The sequence below is a fragment of the Elephas maximus genome, chromosome 25 (assembly GCF_024166365.1).
Source record: "Elephas maximus indicus isolate mEleMax1 chromosome 25, mEleMax1 primary haplotype, whole genome shotgun sequence".
Taxonomy (NCBI): Eukaryota; Metazoa; Chordata; class Mammalia; order Proboscidea; family Elephantidae; genus Elephas; species Elephas maximus.
The window spans coordinates 27,690,254-27,710,292 of record NC_064843.1 but is presented as its reverse complement, the minus strand read 5'-3'; positions in this window follow the sequence as shown (position 1 = coordinate 27,710,292).

Genomic DNA, 20,039 nt, shown 5'->3' with positions numbered 1-20,039 from the left:
GACAATCATGAACTCAGGAAATCCCCAGCTGGGCATAGCCCCATCCCCCAGTGGGCCCCACAATTCTGTCCATCTTGTTTTCTTTTGGGTGTGGCATCTTTGAGGGCCTCCACGTGGCTGACCTAGAAAATACTGGATCAAGGAATAAACACATGAAACACTAAGTGCTTCCCAGGCTTTGTAACCAGAGGGGAGTTTTCCCAACTCTCTGTGATGACTAGGGTTGCATGGGTTCTGTACTTAGGGACTGTGAGGGTTTGTAGAGGACTGTCATGTGTTGGGGGCCTCGTGAACAGCAGCTCGCTGCATGCCTCCTCCAGGATGCCTCCAGGCTGCAGTTGTTTGCCTGATCCGTGGCCCCCTACATTCTCATTTTGACTGCATATACAGTTCTTGTTCCAAACCTCACCAAGTTACTTGACACTGGGTTTGACCCCACCCATCTTTTCTCTAGGACATGACTTCTAGTGTCTGTGCTGGCCACGTACACCACTTCCACCAGTGGCTGCAGGGACCCTCCTCCCTCTCTCGGGCTACAGGATTCAGGGGTCAGATCTGCTAAGGCAGCTGGTAGACTTAGGCTCTGATTCTAGCATTTACTGTTTACATGCACTTGAGCATACCGCTTTGTCTCCCTCAGCTTCAGCGATGGAAACTGAGGCTCGGAAGAAGGCCATCACCCATGGTCACACACTGCATACTGCTCAGTGAGGGTCAGAACCTCAGACCCCAGAACCCAATGCCAATACATACTCTAGGCCTTTCTCCTCCTTCTTTTTTTCCCCTTCCCCGACTTCCTTTCTTTTCTTTCCTTTTCCTTCCTTCCCCCTTCTTCTCCCTCTTCCTTTCTCCCCTCTTCCTCTTTCTCTTTAGTTCTTCTTGCTTCTGTCATCTGGCATCTTCAGGCTTCCAAGCCCTGGGCGGAGCTGACTTCTCCTTTAGACATGCGTGTAGAGCCCACAATACTTTCAAACCAGTTGCTGTTGAGTTGACTCTGACTCATGGTGGCCCCATATTTGTTGGAGTAGAAAATACTTTTAGGGATCCACAAAGCTTTCTATTTTCAGCTTTCCCATATGTAACATGGGGATGATAATAGTAGTGTCTACCTCAAAGGGCTGTTTGCAGGATTAATTGAGTATATGTCATAGAATACAGTAAGTGCTATATAAATAATAAAACCAAAACCAGACCCATTTGCTGTCAAATCGATTCCAACTCATAGCAACCCTATAGGACAGAGTAGAACTGCCCCAGAGAGTTTCCAAGACTGTAATCTTTATGGAAGGAGACTGCCATGTCTTTCACCCATGGAGTGGCTAGTAGAGTCAAATCACCAACCTTTTGGTTAGCAGCTGAGTGCTTAACCACCGTGCCACCAGGGATCCTTGCTATATGAATGTTACCCATTATTATCACCCCTTGCCCCTTTGGAGCGCGGCATTTTCTCTGTCTCCACTGATGAGCCGTGAGCGCCTTGGGGGTAGGATCTAGGCCTCCCTCACCTCTGCCTTTCCTGCAGAGCCTTCAGATGTCCAGTAAAGCCATATTGAACTCAAACTGCCCTCTGAAAGATTGAGAAATACAATCAATTAAGCAAATAGGTAGGTAGATAGGTATTTTATTTTTATGTTCCGGAGAAGGAAATTTCATGTTCCTTTCTTCCTTGTGTTGAGTCCTTTGTGTTGTCTGAGTGTGTGCATGCGGGGAGGCCCCATCCTCTGCAGAATACCTTTACTGAATGCTTCTTAGCCATGGCGACCTGCCTGTTGTGTTCACATGCCCAACTTCATTTAATCCTCTATGGGGCAGGGGTCTTCACACCCATTTTATAGAGGATACTGGGGCTCAGAGAAGTGAAGGCCACTGAGATGAGTGACAGACCAGAATTCAAATCCAGGTATGTCTGTTCCTAAGCCTGCAGTGGCCTCTGTGATGGGAACCAGTATTTAGGAGTTTTGTAGGGGCCAGTCCTTTCTCTGTTCACTTCCTATTCTCCCTCCACCTTTGCTCCAAGGCCACCATCATCCGTTGGAGGTGGTCTCAGAGCTCACCAGCTCTGGAACTCTGATCTATCCTCAACCTGATGAATATCCTTCATTATATTTCACATCTCTTTCTGCTACCTTTGCTGGACAGCACCTTTTCTCTCCATGGTGGCTTGACTTAATTACTGTAGCTTGAAAGTGGAGAGAGGGGACTGGTTTTGTCTGTTGCTGCCTGCAGATGAAATACGGTTTCCTGGGTCAGCTGAGTCTGCATGGCCACCTGGAGAATTTTAGCCAGGAGACTCCTGGGGACGGAGAGGCTGCTGGGATTGACGGCCCTGGACACTGGCATTAAGAAAGGAACAATGACAGAGGCAGAGGCCACTCTGTCCTCCAGAGAAAGTGCCCTAGGAGAATAGGGAGCTTGGCAGAAGGCAGAGCAAGGGCTCCTGCCTGAGGTCTGGTTGGCAGATGAATTGAGGAACAACTTTGAGTAAGATTCGGAATGGTGTCTATTTAAAACATCCTTGCTCCTTTCTTGGAAACTTCCAAGTTCTTGGGCATGGAGGACTAAACAGAAAGAGCCTGGACAAAAGAGAATGCTTTTGGGAGGGGAGAAGTCGTTGCTAACACGGATGGAGGGAGAGAGATCCCCATTCCAGTGAAGGTGCTGCCCAGAGGGCAAGCTGCAATTGCTGATTTTAGCCACCAGATGGCAGAGCGGAGAGAGGCCCAGCTGGGTGGAACCTGACCTCTGGGTAAGGAGTCAGGATCTGTGCTTGGACTTCTACGGATGCTCCACAGAGGAGGCCCCAGATGGCCTGGCTTGGTAGAGTGTGGGCTGCTCAAGGGAAGAGGAGTGGTCAGTTGGTCCTATGTGCCCAACTCAGGTAATTCCTGACCTCAGGATTCTGGGGGATTCCATGCTCTTGGCTTCCAGGGAGAAGGCCCCCTGCCCCCACTGGGCTCAGTCCATCCACTGGGCACCCTTATCAGTTGAGAAGGGAGGAGTAATTGATTTTTTTTGGTATGTGTGCACATGCTGCTTGGAAACACAGGTGTGACATCCTGTGCTGGCATATACACTACAGCCAGGCTCTCCCTCCTCAGCCCTCCATATTAGTTTGCAGGTAGCCCTAAGCAGTCATCCCCAATCATCCAAAGAGGGTTTTGGCAACTCTCTGAAGACCAGAGTAACAGAACTGTCTGCTTTTGTAATTTCATCAAATAAAAACACAGGAAACTCATTACAACAAAGTTTACTCCCTACTTCATCCCAGAACAATTTATCTGGAAATGAATTAGAAGCTGATTTGACACGTATTTTAAATGAAAAGGTCAAAGGCATCGTAACTGAAAACATTCCCCTCTGTTTAGTCAGGCTTGCTGGCACATCACCAGGGCCTTGCAAGGAGAGAGAGGGAAAAGACACGCTCGTGGGCCAGTCAGGAGGCAGGTGCTTTCATCTAGTTTGTCTCTGTGAAGTGGGCATTAGTATTATCACTCTTATCTTACAGATGAGGAAAGTGAGACTCAAAGAGTGTATTAGTTATCTATTGTTGAATAAAAATTACCACAAAATTTAGTGGCTTAAAATAACAAGTGTTTATTATTTCTTACAGTGTCTGAGAGTCAGGAATCTGGGAGTGGCTTAGCTGGGTAGTTCTCATTTAGGGTCTCTCATGAGGTTTAGTCAAGGTATTGGCCAGAGCTACAGTCATCTGAAGGCTTGACTGGGCTGGTTAATCTGCATTCAAGACCACCCACTGACATGGTTGAGTTCTTCATCACGCAGAACTGATGAGGCCCCCAATGGGTTGTTTGAGTGTCTGCTTAATACGACATTTAGCTTTCACCAGAGCTAGTGATCCACGAGAGCAAGGAGAAGTCACATACCATCACATCTGCCATATTGTTTTGGTCACACAGACCAACCATGATACACTGTGGGAGGGTGCTCCACAAGAACGTGAATACCAGTAGACAGGGAACACTGCGGGCCATTCGGGAGCGTGGCTATCAGAGCGAGCTTGAGTAACTTGGTCATCAAATGGAGAGGCTGAACTTGCTTTAAAGCATCCCTGGTTCCTTTGCAGCAGAGGCAGAGACCTTGGAGTGGCATTCAAAGTAGGCTAAAGAATCAGTAATTCGTGTTTGTCCACTCTACTGAAAAATATTTAAAATCCTGATAATATCTATCATTTGTGAGAATATGGGAAAATGTGTACTTTCATTTGCTGTTGGTAGAAGTATGATAAAAATGTAAACTTTTCTTATACTTTCACTCAATCGCTTTCCTTCTAGAATTCTACTATAGACATTTATACACACATACACACCTTTATACACACACAAATACATATACACACAACACATACACATACTTCTTTTTTTTAATAACTGTCATTTAGAATAGGGAAAAATGGGAGACAAATATGGGAGTGGTTAAATAATTAATTGCATATCATTATATTGGAATAGTATATAGCCACGAAAAAGAATAAACCAAAACCCAAACCTATTGCTGTTGAGTTGATTCCGACTCCTAGTGACCCTGTGTGTTACAGAGCAGAAGTGCTCCAGAGAGTTTTCTTGGCTGTAATCTTTATGGCAGCAGATCGCCAGGCCTTTCTTCCAGGGCAGCCCTGGGTAGGTTTGAACTGCCAACCTTTCAGTTAGTAGTCAAGTGCAAACAGTTTGTGCCACCCAGGGTGAAAAAGAATAATAAAGATATATACAGGAAGTTGTCCAAGATGTATTGATGTGTGAATATAGCATACTGTGTAGAACAATATGCCTAGCAGGATTCCATTTATGTGTATGTACATAAAACATACCAATATGCATATTTGTTTTTTCTGTAAATATAAAAAACACCAAACAGTTAACAGTGGTTACCTGTAGGAGGTAGGACTTTGGGAGGGCCACTTCTACATTACTGTCATCTGTATTGTTTAAATTGTTTCCATGAGTTACTTTTGTAACTAAAAAACTCAATAAAATTAACATTGAAATAACGTTATTAACTCATCTGCAGACCTTATTTGAATCTTACCAATTTTCCCACTAATGTCCTTTTCTTCAGTCCAAAATCCAATGTAGGATTCCATATTGCAGATAGTGTATCTTCTTCACCTTCTCTAATATATAAGCGTTTCTCTGTTTTGTTTTGATTTTTTGGAAGGGGAGATCTTTCACGACTGTAACACTTTTGAAGAGTGCTGTTCACTTACTTTGTAGAATGGCCCTCAGTTTGGGTTTGTCTGATGTTTTCACATGACTGGATTGTGGTTATACATTTTTGGCAAGACTGTCATGGAAGTGATGCCATGATTTTTTCGTATTTCACATCACTGATGTTGCTCTGTCTTTTCCCTTGATGCTAACTTTGATCTCAGGTACTTGCCTGCAACAGTTATTACCATGGTGGTTGCCTCATGGTGATTTTCTGTTTCCGTCACTCTGCCTACATTTATTAACAGGAATTTCCTGTAAGGAAGAGCTGTCCCTTTGCCCCCAATTTATTTTATTTATTCAATTATCTATATCAGTATGGAAACTTCACGTGTTTTAAGAAGATCTTCATAACATTCACACAAACTTAAAAACCTGAATTTTGACATTTTTTTTCCCGCTAGGAAAAAACCCTAATATTAATTGGCAAAAAGATCTCCTGTCAGAAAGACAGAGAGAGGAGGGGCTTAAAGGGGTGGGAGCCCAGTCCTGGGGGTCAGAACAGCACTGGGGCTTCCCTTGCAGCAGAAAAATTAATTTTATTTTACAGATGACAAAATGGCTCTGAGAAGTTAATTCAGCAAATTGTAGTGGTGCTGGGGTTAGAACTCACATCTCTCTGATTCCGAGGCTCACATGCATTCCGCCATATGCCTTACAATGTCAGGAGGAGGTAAGCTTTAATGTTCCTTTAAAGTCAGAAATTCTGTACCTGAAAAGTCTCTCAGCTGTGTGGAGCTATAAATCTCTTCCAGCTTGTGAGGGACTCAAGGCTGGAGTCTCGCTGCCCTGGGGCAGTCTCCGCTGCTGTTCTACAGACTCAGCTTGTCTGAACCGCAGAGATAAGGTTCTCTTTTAAAGAGCCTTTCAGCTCCTCCCCACCTTAGCGTGACTCCATTCGACTGCAGCTCTCCTCTGCATGCAATTTAATTCCTCCTCAGCACAAAGGGATGAGAAATCAATTGTGCGTGTGTATGTGTGTGAATGTGTGTGCACGTGTACATGCCTTCATGTCTTGCAGGGGTGGGGAGAGTGAAGGGGAGTTAGGTAAAGCACCCCAAGGCTGGAGGTTGATTCAAACCCCATTGTTCCCCGCAACCACCTCCTATCAGCTTGTCAATCCAGCACCGTGACAGCGCATGTCTTCTCTGAGTTTCCTGAAAGAGAATTCACTTTTCAGTTCTCAGTTTGAGTATCACAAGGAAGCCTTCTTTGGCCTCCTCGACACTGCACCGTACCTGCCCCATGACACCTACTCACAGCACCTGCGTCCTCCTCCTTCAGGGCACTATGCCCAGGGTGCTGTGATTTTAGTAATTTGACTTAGGTCAGCTTCCCTGTTAGATTATAAGCACCATGATGGACAGTGACTGTATTTGTTTTCCTCATTGTTGTCTCCCCAGAGCCTTGTCCAGGGCCTGGCACATAAGGGATATTCAGTACATATTAACTGAACCATTTAGCTCAAAACCAGTATTTTATCAGCAGGAAAAGCATGCCTCCATAGATAGAGAAGGGAAGACTTAAGAATTGTTCTTTCTCTAATTTTCACCTGTGCATTGCATGCCAGTTAGCCAAGCAAATGCTCACTTACCATGGGGAGCTCTGAGTTTTCTGAAAACACAAAGGTGACGTCAACATGCCATTGACTCCACGCTGAATTTGAAGACTGATCTTATATTTCTTGATCCTTATGCAGGTTCATAAAGTGGATCAGATTGTTCAAATAGTGGGATAGATTTCCTTAGTAGATTACCTGAAGTTGTGTGTTCTCAGAAGCAGTGGGCTGTACACACCTAGGCAGGTGAAGGGGCTAAAGCAGCCCTGTGGTGTTTTCAAAAGAACCACTAGATGGTGCTGCTGCTTCTCAGGCCAGACGTGGAGACCCGGCCTATGGCGGCTGGTATAATTACTGTAAAAAGCTCTTTACAAGTTAGAACTGATTGCCCAATGGAAATGCTGCCTGACTGGCCTTGAATTTTGGCTGATGGTGGAACTTCCTCACAATGAAGCCTTTGGAGAAGGCCTTGGTGAAAGCCTTGTCTTGGCAGCGTTTGTCAAAAGCCCTGGAATCTCTCCTAAGAGGAAAAGGAAAACTGGTTGGATCCTGAAAGGATGGCCTTTTCCCCCTAGAACCACAAAGCAGGGTGGCTCCCACTGGTTATTTTCTCCAGCCCAAACGTATCTGAAATGGGTTTTTCCATCCTGGCCCCTCCCATCTTCCCCCACAGATCCAATTTGCTGGTTAGCAGTTGCACCGTTGAGCTGGGTTCCATTGAAGGCTGAGGATCTAGTCTAGTTGCATGAAGTCTGGTGTCTAATTGCAGTGGTCCTGGCGTGCAAGCATGCATGCATCCATTCATTCAATATGTATTGAGTACTTCCCAGTGCTAGGTGCTGTGTGCTAGGGACTGAGGATATAGCTGCAAATAAGACAGCCAGGGTTTTGGACTTGAGTTCTCCCTCTGGGCCTGCCCTGCTCTGCTCTAGCCTGTTCTGGCCAGACCGTGCCCACTGTGGGCACTCCTTATCTCCACCCCAGTCTCAGGCTGGGGTTTGCTGTGCCTGAATGGTCTTGCCCAGTTTCATTATCTAAATTATTGCTTCAGTGCTGCCACTGGGCTAGTCCTCAGGAAGCCTGCCTGTCCCTTGGCCCGCTCAATCGCTGGACAAAGAAGCTGACCTGGCTTCTGAGTTAGGGTGACCAGCTGCTCCCATTTGCATGGGACTGAGGGTGGGTAGGGAAGGCTTCCAGGACACAGAACTTTCAGTTTCAAAACAAGGACTAAGTAAGGAGTTTTCCAGGATGTAGGGCTTTTCAGTGCCAAAACCAGGGAAAAAAAACCCAAACCAAACCCGTTGCTGTCGAGTCGATTCTGACTCATAGTGACCCTATAAGACATAGTAGAACTGCCCCCATACGGTTTCCAAGGAGTGGCTGGTGGATTTAAACTGCCAGCCTTTTGGTTAGCAGCCATAGCTCTTAACCATTGTGCCATCAGGGCTCCCGAACCAGGAAAGTTCTGGGCAAATCAGAACAAGTTTGTCACTCTAGACAGGTTTCCCAGTCATATCCCAGTCAGGCCTGGCCTCCTTCCTCCCCTGTCATCCCCCAACCCCGTGTTTCTTAGCTCCCAACTACTAGACTGTGGAATGCTAGTTACAGCCCCACCTCTCCTGTGCTGGATGGTTTCATTTGGAGCTCATTGGCAGGATGCCTGGTGAGAGGAGCATGGCTTTGCGTGAGTTATTACCTTAGACAAGTCACTTAACCTCTCAGCCTCGATTTCTTCTGTTGTAAAATGAGTAGGATTAGTCTTGTTCCATGGATTGTGTATATGAAGTGTCAGGTATGAACCTAAACGTGAAGATGTAGCAAGATGTCAATGATGTCTTAAGTGAAAAAAAGCAAACGGTGGGATAAGATGTGAAGTAAGCAATGGACTGGAATGCAGAGTGCTGGGGAGGTAGGGGTGGGTGTGGTGAGGGCTGTGGTTGGGCCTGGCAAGAGGTGAGGCCGGAAAGGCAGACGGAAGCCAGACCACATAAGGCCTTATAAGCTCCCTTAAGGTGTTCAGACTTTATCCTGGCTGCCGTGGGGAGCCACTGAAGGATCATAAGTAGGGGAATGATGAGATCAGGCTTGGGCTTTAGATAGACCCCTCCCTGACTGCTGTGTAGGTGTAGTGCCGGTCTTGTGGGTGCTATGCAAAAATACCCCCCTTTTTCCTTCGGATTGTTGCATTTTTTTCCTCTTACAGCCTCCCCAGTCCTTTCACCTCATTTATCAATATATTCAGCAAATATTTGTGAACACATACTGCTTTAGGACTTGAGGTTTCTGGCAGGGTCCAGGTTGCCCAGACCTCTACCTCTGATAGAGCCAACCTGAGGCTGGTCAGTGAGATGCTGGCTGGGCCCTGGTCCCCACGGGTATTAGAGGTGCCTGCAGGTCAGCCTGTGGGGAAAGGGCCAGTGGAGGCCAAGGGAGTGACCCTGGCTGCAGGCAGGCCTCATTGCCCCCCTGAACCACAGTTTCCTTAAATCTCATGAGCTCTGAGCACGTGCCTTGCTGAGCATTGCTTCTGAGACTCTGGGACTCGCCCTTGCTTCTGAGTCCTGCTCTTCTAGTTTCTCAGTGCTGGTTTATGATCCAAGACTTGCTCCTGGGGTCAGGGCTGAAGACTAAGGTGCGGGGAGTGATAGCCCCAGCCTAGGGAAGGGGCCTGGCTATACTGGGACACCCAGGACCCTCCACTCAGAGTCAAGGGTTTTGCATCCTCTTCCTGGTACTGCCCAACTGTTGGCACCAAACCTTTGCTCAGACTCTTTAAGCTGGCAGGACTCTCCCATGAATGCTTTACCTGCTGGCCCCACAGAGGGAAGTTATAAGCATCAGTGGGGTCCATCCCTCTGCTCAACCTTTCCTACCTCCTTCTCTCCTCTGACTTGGCTCTGTTACTGCCACTTCTTCTGCCTTGGGTCAGTCTTATAGCCCAAGATCTGTCTCTAAAGATCCTCATCCCTGGTGGCTGGTGGTCACCCAGGACAACCAGTCTCTTGTGATGTGTGGATGTCTGTGTATGGGAGGAGGGATGGATTTGGGTGGGAACCACAGGACTTGTAGAAGAAGAATCAGGATTGGGCCAGGTCAGTATGAGGGGTCCTGGCATACAGTCAAGCTATGCCAAGTCTGAGAGTCATCCCAGGGGTGAGCTGTGGGTGTTCTAACAGGATTTACTCAACAGGACCACTCCTGGGACTGCCAGAAACCCTGGAGTTTAGAGTTAAGCCAAGTTTGGAGCCAGAGAGGTGGCTGGCTGTCCAAGCTGAGAGTAGATCACTAGTCAAAGATGACCCTGGGGAATTTTGTTAAATGTTTTATTGGCTTAACAACATCTTTGTCTCTTGGAGATGGTTCTGGAGTGACAATAGATAATGCCAACTCCAGAGTCCTTCCACTGCGCTTACCTGTAAGAAACAAAAAATTCAATGTTCTTCTTTTGTGAACCTAATGAGAGAGTTGTAGCCGTGTTGGAGAGAAGTCCCAGCCCAGCTACAAGACAGAGCTGTGATGTGGCAGCTGAGCAAGGCCCCTGGAAGGGACATCAGGGATCAGCATCATTTGGAGATGAGGTCAGGGGTGACCACCAAGGAGGGCATGAGAGCTGTCATCAGGGTCCGGCCAGGGGAAGGAATGGACCCAGGGCCTGCTCGTCCCTGAATGGGAGAGAAACGAATAACCACAGAGAGAGGAGATAGGGTCTGCACTCCTGCAGATGGTGTACCTGCCAGCCATGCCCACCCCCCACCAGGAAGCCTTTGACCCCTGCGTGGGCTGCATCCAGGAGGAGCTGCTGTGGATATATTTCTGTTGAATCACAGCCCTGCCTTTTCCGACTTAGAGTTTTATACATCATTAGGAAAGGACAGACAAGTCAGCGTGGGTTTCTCTGGTTCCCACTGCCTAAGCTAATTAACCTCTGAAAGCCTCAAATTTTCTCAACTGTAAAGTCTTTTCTTTTTTTTAAATAACAATTTCGTTGCAAGTTTGCTCTGCGGATTAAATAAGATAAACACCTGCAAACTATCTGGCAGTGGGTCTGGCTGACAGTGAGTGCCCTGATTTCAGACCCACTGAGATCACAACTCCCAAGTTTGCATTGGAAGCCTTGACCTTTCTTCTGGATACCAAGATCACATGTCTAGTCACCTGCCGGGCAGAGTCTACCTGCCGCCCCTCTGCTCTGCCATGCACAGCTCTGCAGACTCATAATATCTAAGCTCACAGGTGTTTGTGAACATGGCAGTGTAATAAAGTAATAAAGGGTAGCATTTCACAAAATTGCAGTACTTTAGTGTTTTTATATCCATTATTCTAATTAAGAAAAAAAAAAAAACTCAAACCAATTGTTGTCAAGTCAGTTCCTACTCATGGGGACATCGTATGTGTCAGAGTAGAGCTGCCCTCCATAGGGTTCTCTTTTTAAATAATTTATTTTATTTTATTTTTTGTTGCTGTTGAGGATGTACTCAGAAGAACATACACAAATTCAACAGTTTCTACAAGTTCAATTCAGTGGCATTGATTACATTCTTCCAGTTGTGAAACCATTCTCACCCTCTTTTTCTGAGTTGTTCCTCCCCCATTAACATAAACTCACTGCCCCCTATGTTTCTGATCTAGTCTTTTGAGTTGCCATTGTCAATCTGATCCCGTATAGATGGACCTTGAAAGAGCACAAAGCTCAAGGCAGACGTTCTTTACCAGTTAAGCTAAACTACTATTTGGTTTTAAGAAGACTTCAGGAGGTATCTTTGGTTTGTTTTAAAGATTATTTCAGGGCAGTGGTTTCAGGGGTTCATCCAGCCTCTATGACTCCAGAAACTCTGGATTCCATGAGAATCTGAAATTCTGCTCTGCATTGTCTCCCTTTTGATCACAATTTTGCTGTAGAATCTTTGACCAAAACCTTGAGTAATGCTAGCGAAGCACCATCCAGTTCTTGTCTCATGACAAAGGAGGCAGTTGTTCATGGAAACAGTTAGCCACACATTCCATTTCCTCCTTCTATTCCTGATTCTCCTTCTTCCTCTGTTGCTCCAGGTGAATAGAGACCAGTTGTTGGATGGGCGCTTGCAAGCTTTTAAGACCACAGTTACTATGCAACAAATCAGGAGGTAGAACAGAAGCGCTAAATATGGTATTAGGCCCATTAACTGGGATGTCCCGTGAAACCATGACCCTAAACCTCCAAACCAAGAAACCAAATCTCATGATGTGTTTGGTTGTACAAAAACAGCCTCGGCAGCTGCTCTTTTTTGTTATTGTTGTTGCAAATGCATCCAGCACACAACTTTTGCCAACTTTATTTTTTATAGTTGTACGACTTATTGACAGTAATTAAATTAACTGGTTGTGCAGCCCTATTCTTAATTAATGCACATGGGATTTTCAATAGCTGATTTTTCAAAAATAGATCGCTAGGACTTTTTTCAGAGTTGCCTCTGAATGGACTCGAACTTCCAACCTTTTGTTTAGCAGCTGAGCGTGAGAAACGTTTGCACAACCCAGGGACTCCAATTTAAGCTACACTAAATCTTTTCTGGATGAAGATAGGGTATAAGTTAACTTTAAAACACATTCACTAATATCTTTACAATAACCTTATTAGGCATTACACTCATTTCATAGATAAGAAAACATTTGCCCAATCATAAAACTGGGGATGGTCTTATATTGCCTTCTTTCTCTTAGTTTTTCTTACAAAGAACCAGATTCTCCACTCCCATCGCCTCTGCCCATGTCAGCTCCATCTCTCATTTGAAGTACTGCTATAGTCTCTTTTCTGTTCTACTTGCCTCCAATTTTCCGTCCTCCCTCCAATTATCCGCAACAATTGCTTTAAGACTAAAAAATGATCCTGTCCCTACCCTGCTTAAAAAGACACGAACCAGTCCCATTTGCCCCCTGGATAATGTCCAAATTCTTCAGCGTGACACACAGACTCTCCGCGATCTAGCTCCTTGCCTACCTTTCCAGCATCATCTCTCATCCCACCTTGCCTTGCATCCTGGGTACTGGCGTTTCTTCAAATATGCCAGGGTCAACATTTGCTTAGCCCTGCTAGTATACTGGTTTATTTATTTTATTATTAATATTTTAAGAGTCTGAGTTCTTAGAGCTTTTTAACAATAACTGTTATAGTTAGTTGCCATTGAGTTGGCTCTGGCTCATGGTGGCCTCAGGTATAGCAGAATGAAATGTTGAACTGTCCTGTGGCCGTCCTCACAATTGTTGCTATTTTTGTACCTATTGTTGCAGCTATTGTGTTAATCCATCTGATGGAGGTTTTCCCTGACCCTCTGTTTCACCAACATGATGTCCTTTTCTAGCGATTGGTCTTTCCTTATGGTGTGTCCCAAGTAAGCAAGATGAAGTCTCACCATCCTCAGTTCTGAGGATCATTCTGGCTGTACATCTTTCAAGATTGATTTATTTGTTCTTTTGGCAGCCCACAGTATATTCAGTATTCTTTGACAGCACTGCAATTCAAATGCATCAATTCTTCTTTGATCTTCCTTTTTCATTGTCCAGCTTTCACATGCATATGAAGCAATTAAAAAGATCATGGCTTGGATCATGCACACCTTTGTCTTCAAAATGACATCTTTGGTTTTTAACCCTTTAAAGAGGTCTAAAAATAACTAGTTCAACTATTTTTCTATTTTCAAATCCATTAACTTCTGCTATCTTTAGTTATTCCTTCTGTCTCCTCTGGTTAGGAGTGCTAGGTTGCGCTGACTCCCCTGTTCAGCGCCTGTCTCCAGGTGGGCTCAGTTCCTCTTGACAGCAGCGATTGTTTTGATCCCCTGCTTTGCCTCCCCAGTGCATGGTTTCATTCATGCAGCCACACTGACTAGTAGAAGAGCCACGGCAGCGTGCACCTGGGTTTCTACCTGTAGGACTGACCTGAGTCGGCAGGGAAGAAAAAGTCAGGCTACAGTCCTCACATCCTTTTGAAACCCACAGATTTGGTTTCATATATTTATAAAACTCTAAATTCTCCTTCCTTTGATTTTTTTTTTCTTTTTTACTCCATTCTGGTCCGTGCTTGTATGTCTCTTGGGGGTCTTCCGTTGCCATCTATCTTGAAGTCACATTAGATGGGCACTTTCTGTTGTTTCTTTTATCATGCTGTTTTACAATGTGGACTGTTTGTGGTCACAGGCAACCGTGTGGTACCTGCGGAATATTAATGAGAAAACTACAAATCTTATAGTGATGCTTGTACAGCATGCAAAGATGTATGAGCAGGGATGTTCATTGCAGCAGTATTTGTAATATCCAAAATCAGAAACAACTGAGACATCAATCAATAGTGGACTTGTTAAATACATGTGATTGCATTTATAGACTTGAACATTACATAGCCTTGAGAGAAGGCTATATATATGAATACGGAACGATACCATTTATGTGGTTACGTGAAAGGAGCTAATTTTATAGGAAGTCTAATTCCATTTCTGTTAAGCAGAGATTGTTAATAGCCTGGAAAAATTTGGAGGAATATTCACCAAACTGTTAACTTTAAGAAAGTAGAGGTTAGGAGATAGAATTACAGAAAACAGAGGACCCTCTCATACATGTCATACATTACAGAATATTTGCTTTTTTATTTACGAAAATAATGTGTTACTTTATAATCAGAAAAAAAGTTAAAAAATGTCTGATTGCCTTCTGGGATACAACCTAAGCTATTCTCAGAGGAAAATTTATTGCATTCAATCCTAAAATTACTAAGTAGAAAGAATAAAAGTAAACTTGTTTCTTATAGTTGTTAGGTGCTGTCAAGTCAGTTCCGACTCAGCAACCCTGTGTACCACAGAACAAAACACTGCCTGGTCCTGTGCCATCCTTACTATTGTTGCTATGCCTGAGCCCACTGTTGCAGCCACAGTGTCAATCTATCTCTTTGAGGGTCGTCTTTTCTCAGTCTATCTCATTGAGGGTCTTTCTCTTTTCCAGTGACCCTGTACTTTACCAAGCATGATTACCTTCTCCAGAGACTGTTCCATGTTGACAACATGTCCAAAGTATGCAAGACTCAGTCTCGCCATCCTTGCTTCTAAGGAGCATTCTGGTTGTACTTCCTCCAAGACAGATTGTTCTTTTGGCTGTCCATTGTATATTCAATATTCTTTGCCAATATCACAATTCAAAGGTGACAATTCTTCGTCCATCTTCCTTATTCACTGTCCAGCTTTCAAGTGCATATTATGTGATTGAAAATACCATGGCTTCAAAAAAAAAATTTTTTTTTTTGGGGTCAGGCACACCTTAGTCTTCAAGATGACATCTTTGCTTTTCAACACTTTAAAGAGGTCCTTTGCAGCAGATTTGCCCAGTGCAATGCGTCTTTTGATTTCTTGACTGCAGCTTCCATGGGTGTTGACTGTGGATCCAAGTAAATTGAAATCCTTGACAACTTCAATCTTTCCTGTTTATCATGACGTGACTTATTGGTCCAGTTGTGAGGATTTTTGTTTTCATATGTTGAGGTGTAATCCATACTGAAGGCTGTGATCTTTGATCTTCATCAGTAAGTGCTTCAAGTCCTCTTCACTTTCAGCAAGCAAGGTTGTGTCATCTGCATAATGCAGGTTGTTAATGAGTCTTCCTCTAATCCTGACGCCCCGTTCTTCTTCATATAGTTCAGGTTCTCAGATTATTTGCTCAGCATACAGGTTGAATAGGTATGGTGAAAGGATACAACCCTGAGACACACCTTTCCTGACTTTAAACCACTCAATATCCCCTTGTTCTGTGCGAACAACTGCTTCTTGATCCATGTACAGGTTCCTGATGAGCACAATTAAGTGTTCTGGAATTCCCATTCTTCCCAATGTTATCCATAATTTGTTATGATCCACACAGTCGAATGCCTTTGCATAGTCAATAAAACACAGGTAAGCATCCTTCTGGTATTCTCTGTTTCAGCCAGGATCCATCTGACATCAGCAATGATATCCCTGGTTCCACGTCCTGTTCTGAGACTGGCCTGAATTTCTGGCAGTTCCCTGTCGGTATACTGCTGCAGCCATTTTTGAATGATCTTCAGCAAAATTTTGCTTGTGTGTGGTATTAATGATATTGTTTGATAATTTCTGTGTTTGGTTGGGTCACCTTTCTTGGGAATAGGCATAAATATGGATCTCTTCCAGTTGGTTGGCCAGGTAGCTGTCTTCTAAATTTCTTGGCATAGACAAGTGAGCACTTCAATGTTGCATCTGTTTGTTGAAATACCTCAACTGATATTCCGTCAATTCCTGGAGACTTGTTTTTTGCCAGTACCTTCAGTGCAAAAAAAAAAAAAAAAAAATTTTTTTTTTTTCAGTGCAGCTCGGACTTCTTCCTTCAGCACCATCGGTTCCTTATCATATGCTACCTCTTGAAATGGTTAAATGTTGACCAGTTTTTTTTGGTATAATAACTTTGTGTATTCCTTCCATCTTCTTTTGATGCTTCCTGCATCGTTTAGTATTTTCCCCATAGAATCCTTCACTATTGCAACTCAAAGCTTGAATTTTTTCAGGTTGAGAAACGCCAAGCGAGTTCTTCCCTTTTGGTTTTCTATCTTCATCTCTCCACACATGTCGTTATAATACTTTATTTTGTCTTCTCGAGCCACCCTTCGAAATCTTCTGTTCAGTTCTTTTACTTCATCATTTCTTCCTTTTGCTTTAGCTGCTTTATGTTCCAGAGCAAGTTTCAGAGTCTCCTCTGATATCCATCTTGGTCTTTTCTTTCTTTCCTGTCTTTTCAGTGACTTCTTGTTTTCTTCGTGTGTGATGTTTTTGATGTCATTCCGAAGAGTAAACTAAAATATAAAAGTAGGTTTCAAAAATGTTCAAATAAATATATGTTAGTAAAAAGTAATAAAAGAAAAAGCAAAATTAAATATGTAAACATAAATAACAGGACATAGTTTAAACGCCAGCTAGAGCCAGTAGTATGTAATAGGAATGAAGTCTAACATCTATCTAGTTGGGCTTCTGTAAAAAATATGGCTTGCAAATACTTGAAAAGAGCAACTGGGTTTTCAAATTCTTACAGCATACAGTCTAGCGCAATTTCAGCTTTGATTTCTGTTCGATTTGGTTTTCTGTTTTGTTTAACTTTTATGTTAGTTTTTTTTAATATTATTATTAAGATTTGTTGTATTGTGTTTGAAAAATGTGTTATGTGCTGGTTTTACTTTTGTGAATTTACTAAGATTTTCTTTAGAGAACTTTTGTAAATGCTCTGTGGGTACTTAAAAAGAATATACTTCTTATGAAGATGTATAATTTGGAACTTATCTCCTGGGTTGGACTTACTCATTTTATTATCCAACTCCTGTATGTTGCTGTGTGCTGTGGAGTTGATTCTGACTCACAGAGACCCGATAGGACAGAGTGGAACTGCCTTACAGGGTTTCCTAGGCTGAAATCTTTTTTTTTTTTAATTTTTATTTTGCTTTAAGTGAAAGTTTACAAATCAAGTCAGTCTCTCATATAAAAATTTATATACCCAGAAAAATTTATATACACCTTGGTATATACTCCTAGTTGCTCTCCCTCTAATCAGACGGCACACTCCTTCCCTCCACTGTCTCTATTTTCATGTCCATTCGTCCGGCTTCTGACCCCCTCTGCCCTCTCATCTCCCATCCAGACAGGAGCCGCCCACATAGTCTCATGTGTCTATTTGATCCAAGAAGCTCATTCCTCACCAGCATCATTTTCTGTCCCATAGTCCAGTCCAATCCCTGTCTGAAGAGTTGGCTTTGGGAATGGTTCCTTATCTTGGGCTAACAGAAGGTCTGGGGACCATGACCTCCGGGGTCTTTCTAGTCTCAGTTAGACCATTAAATCTGGCCTTTTTACAAGAATTTGGGGGTCTGCATCCCACTGCTGTCCTGCTCCCTCAGGGGTTCTCTGTTGTGTTTCCTGTCAGGGCAGTCATCGGTTGTACCTAGGCCGAAATCTTTGTGGGAGCAGATTGCTAGGTCTTTTCTCCCTCAGAGCAGCTGGTGGGTTCGAACTGCCAACCTTTAGGTTAACAGCTGAGCTTAACTGTTGCACCACCAGTGTTCCTTAACTCCTGTATAGTCCTGCTTATTTTTTGGTCCTCTTGTCTAAAAACTGTGAGTCCTTACTATTTTTAAGTTCTTGTATTTCTAAGTTTTTGTATTGTATATTTTGATGGCACATGCTACTTAGTGTTAAAGATTCAAGGTGCCTATGTTTTCATTGTGAAATAAAACCTTTGTTATAAATGGCAAGATTTGTCCGGTATTTCTGCCCCTTCTTCCTGTGGAAACCAAATTCCATCCTGTATCTGTGCTTCGTCTTGGGAGCGAATTTCTGCCCTTCCCCTAGAGGTGGCTGACTTGTGTTTGAAATTATCAGGTAGCTGACTTGGGTCCAAGATAATTTTCTTCCCTTCCCCAGGCCCCAGTTATGACAACCAAAAATGTCTCCTGACATTGGCAAATGGCCCTTCTGGGGTGGGGGACAAAATTGCTCCCAGTTGAGAACCTCTGCTGTGACAGGTTCTGTCTAAATGAGGTTCTAGAGTCCCTGGGTGGTGCAAATAGTTATTAACAAGTTTGGCTGCTAACCTAAAGACTGGGAGTTCCACCTGGAGGGGCCTTAGAAGAAAGGCCTGGTGATCTACTTCTGAAAATTCAGTCATTGAAACCCCCAGGGAACACAGTTCTACTCAGACACACATGGGGCCGGCATAAGTCAGAGTCAACTGGACAGCAATTGGTTAAACGGGCTTCTAGATTCCAAGCATGAAAATGTCAACCTTTCCCCCTTCCCTTTCCCTGTTGGTGCCCCTCCCAGACCTCCTTCACCAGGGCTCCCATTTCCCCAGCTGCTGTGAGTGTTGGCTGCCTGCAACTCACAGCTGCCCCCTTCTGCAGAGAAGGGCACTTGGCTGATGGAGCTGCTGTAGCCTGGAATTACCGGGGAGGTAACACCCTTCCGCCAGGGATGGCCTGAAACCAATGACTGACTATTACCAGGTGCAAAAGGCTGCCCCCTTGTCTCAAGGCAGAACAGTCCTGTGATGCTTTTTATGTTCCCAAGAGCCCTGTAGGATCAGGCTAGGCTGGGGGCTTCAGGTGAAGTCTTTCCCTAATGGATCTTGCTTACAATTTTTACCTGAGGGCTTTCTCTCAGTAAGAAATTTACACTCGAACTCATCATCTCAGGTCTGCTTCTAGGGAACCTGACCTAAGACACCTCCCTCTGGGGAATTTCCTTTTATCCCAGGATTAGGCTACTATTTTTCCAGCTCCCATCTCTGGTCTCTTTTTCCTCTTACTTTCCCAATGGAGCTTAGTAGAATAGACTGCCAGGGCCCAGGCCCAGGCTCCAGGACCTTCTTCACTTTCCCTGGGCTTAAGAAAGGCATGCTTCTTCTAGGCAACAGAGACCAACAATACGGTTACATTTTCTTATGCTGCTGCATTAAATCCTTAATAACTCACCCTGTTGTATTAGAAAGATCAAGTGTTGACTAGATATTTTTATATCTTTTGCAAATTGCCTCTTCTGGTTCTTTACCAATTTGTCTTTTGATGGTGTTCATTTTTTCCTCTTACTTTTCAGTAAGAGTTTTCTGTATCTATGAGTAATGGTAACCTTTTGTCTGTAACATATGTTGAAAATATTTTTCCAAGTTTATTTATTGGTCAAACAGAAGGTTTACATTTTTATGTAGTACAATCTGCCAGTCTTTTCTGTTTGGTTTCTGTTCTTCATATCATGTTTAAAAAATGTCTTTGCCACCCTGGAATTATAAAACCATCTACCTAAAATTCTTCTGGTTTCCCTTTTTGTGTTCACAGCTTTGGTTCGTCTAGATTTTATTTTGGAGTGAGGAGTGAGTTAGGCATCCAGCTTGATTCCCCTCCCAAAGGACTAGTCAGCTGGGGGAGTCCTACCAAGGAGGCTTGCCTTCAAATTTCCCTGCATCTTGGTTCAATAATGGTAGAAGCTTTAGCATTTTTTATTTGCTGCTTCTTGCATCCTGCACCCCAAGCCCCAGATGCAGCTTGGTGTGCACCAGGAGTTCTCATGTCCCCAGTTCCCTGCTTGGGGTAACCAGCACCATCTTTTAAGCAGGAGCACACCAAGGTTTGGTGATGCCTGCAGGGCGTTTGGGCTTCGTTGGGCCAGTAGCAGAGGGGCTCTCAACATCCTGCTTCCTCCCACCTTGCATCAAGATCAGTCTAGAAGGCACTTGCATTCACTAGGTAA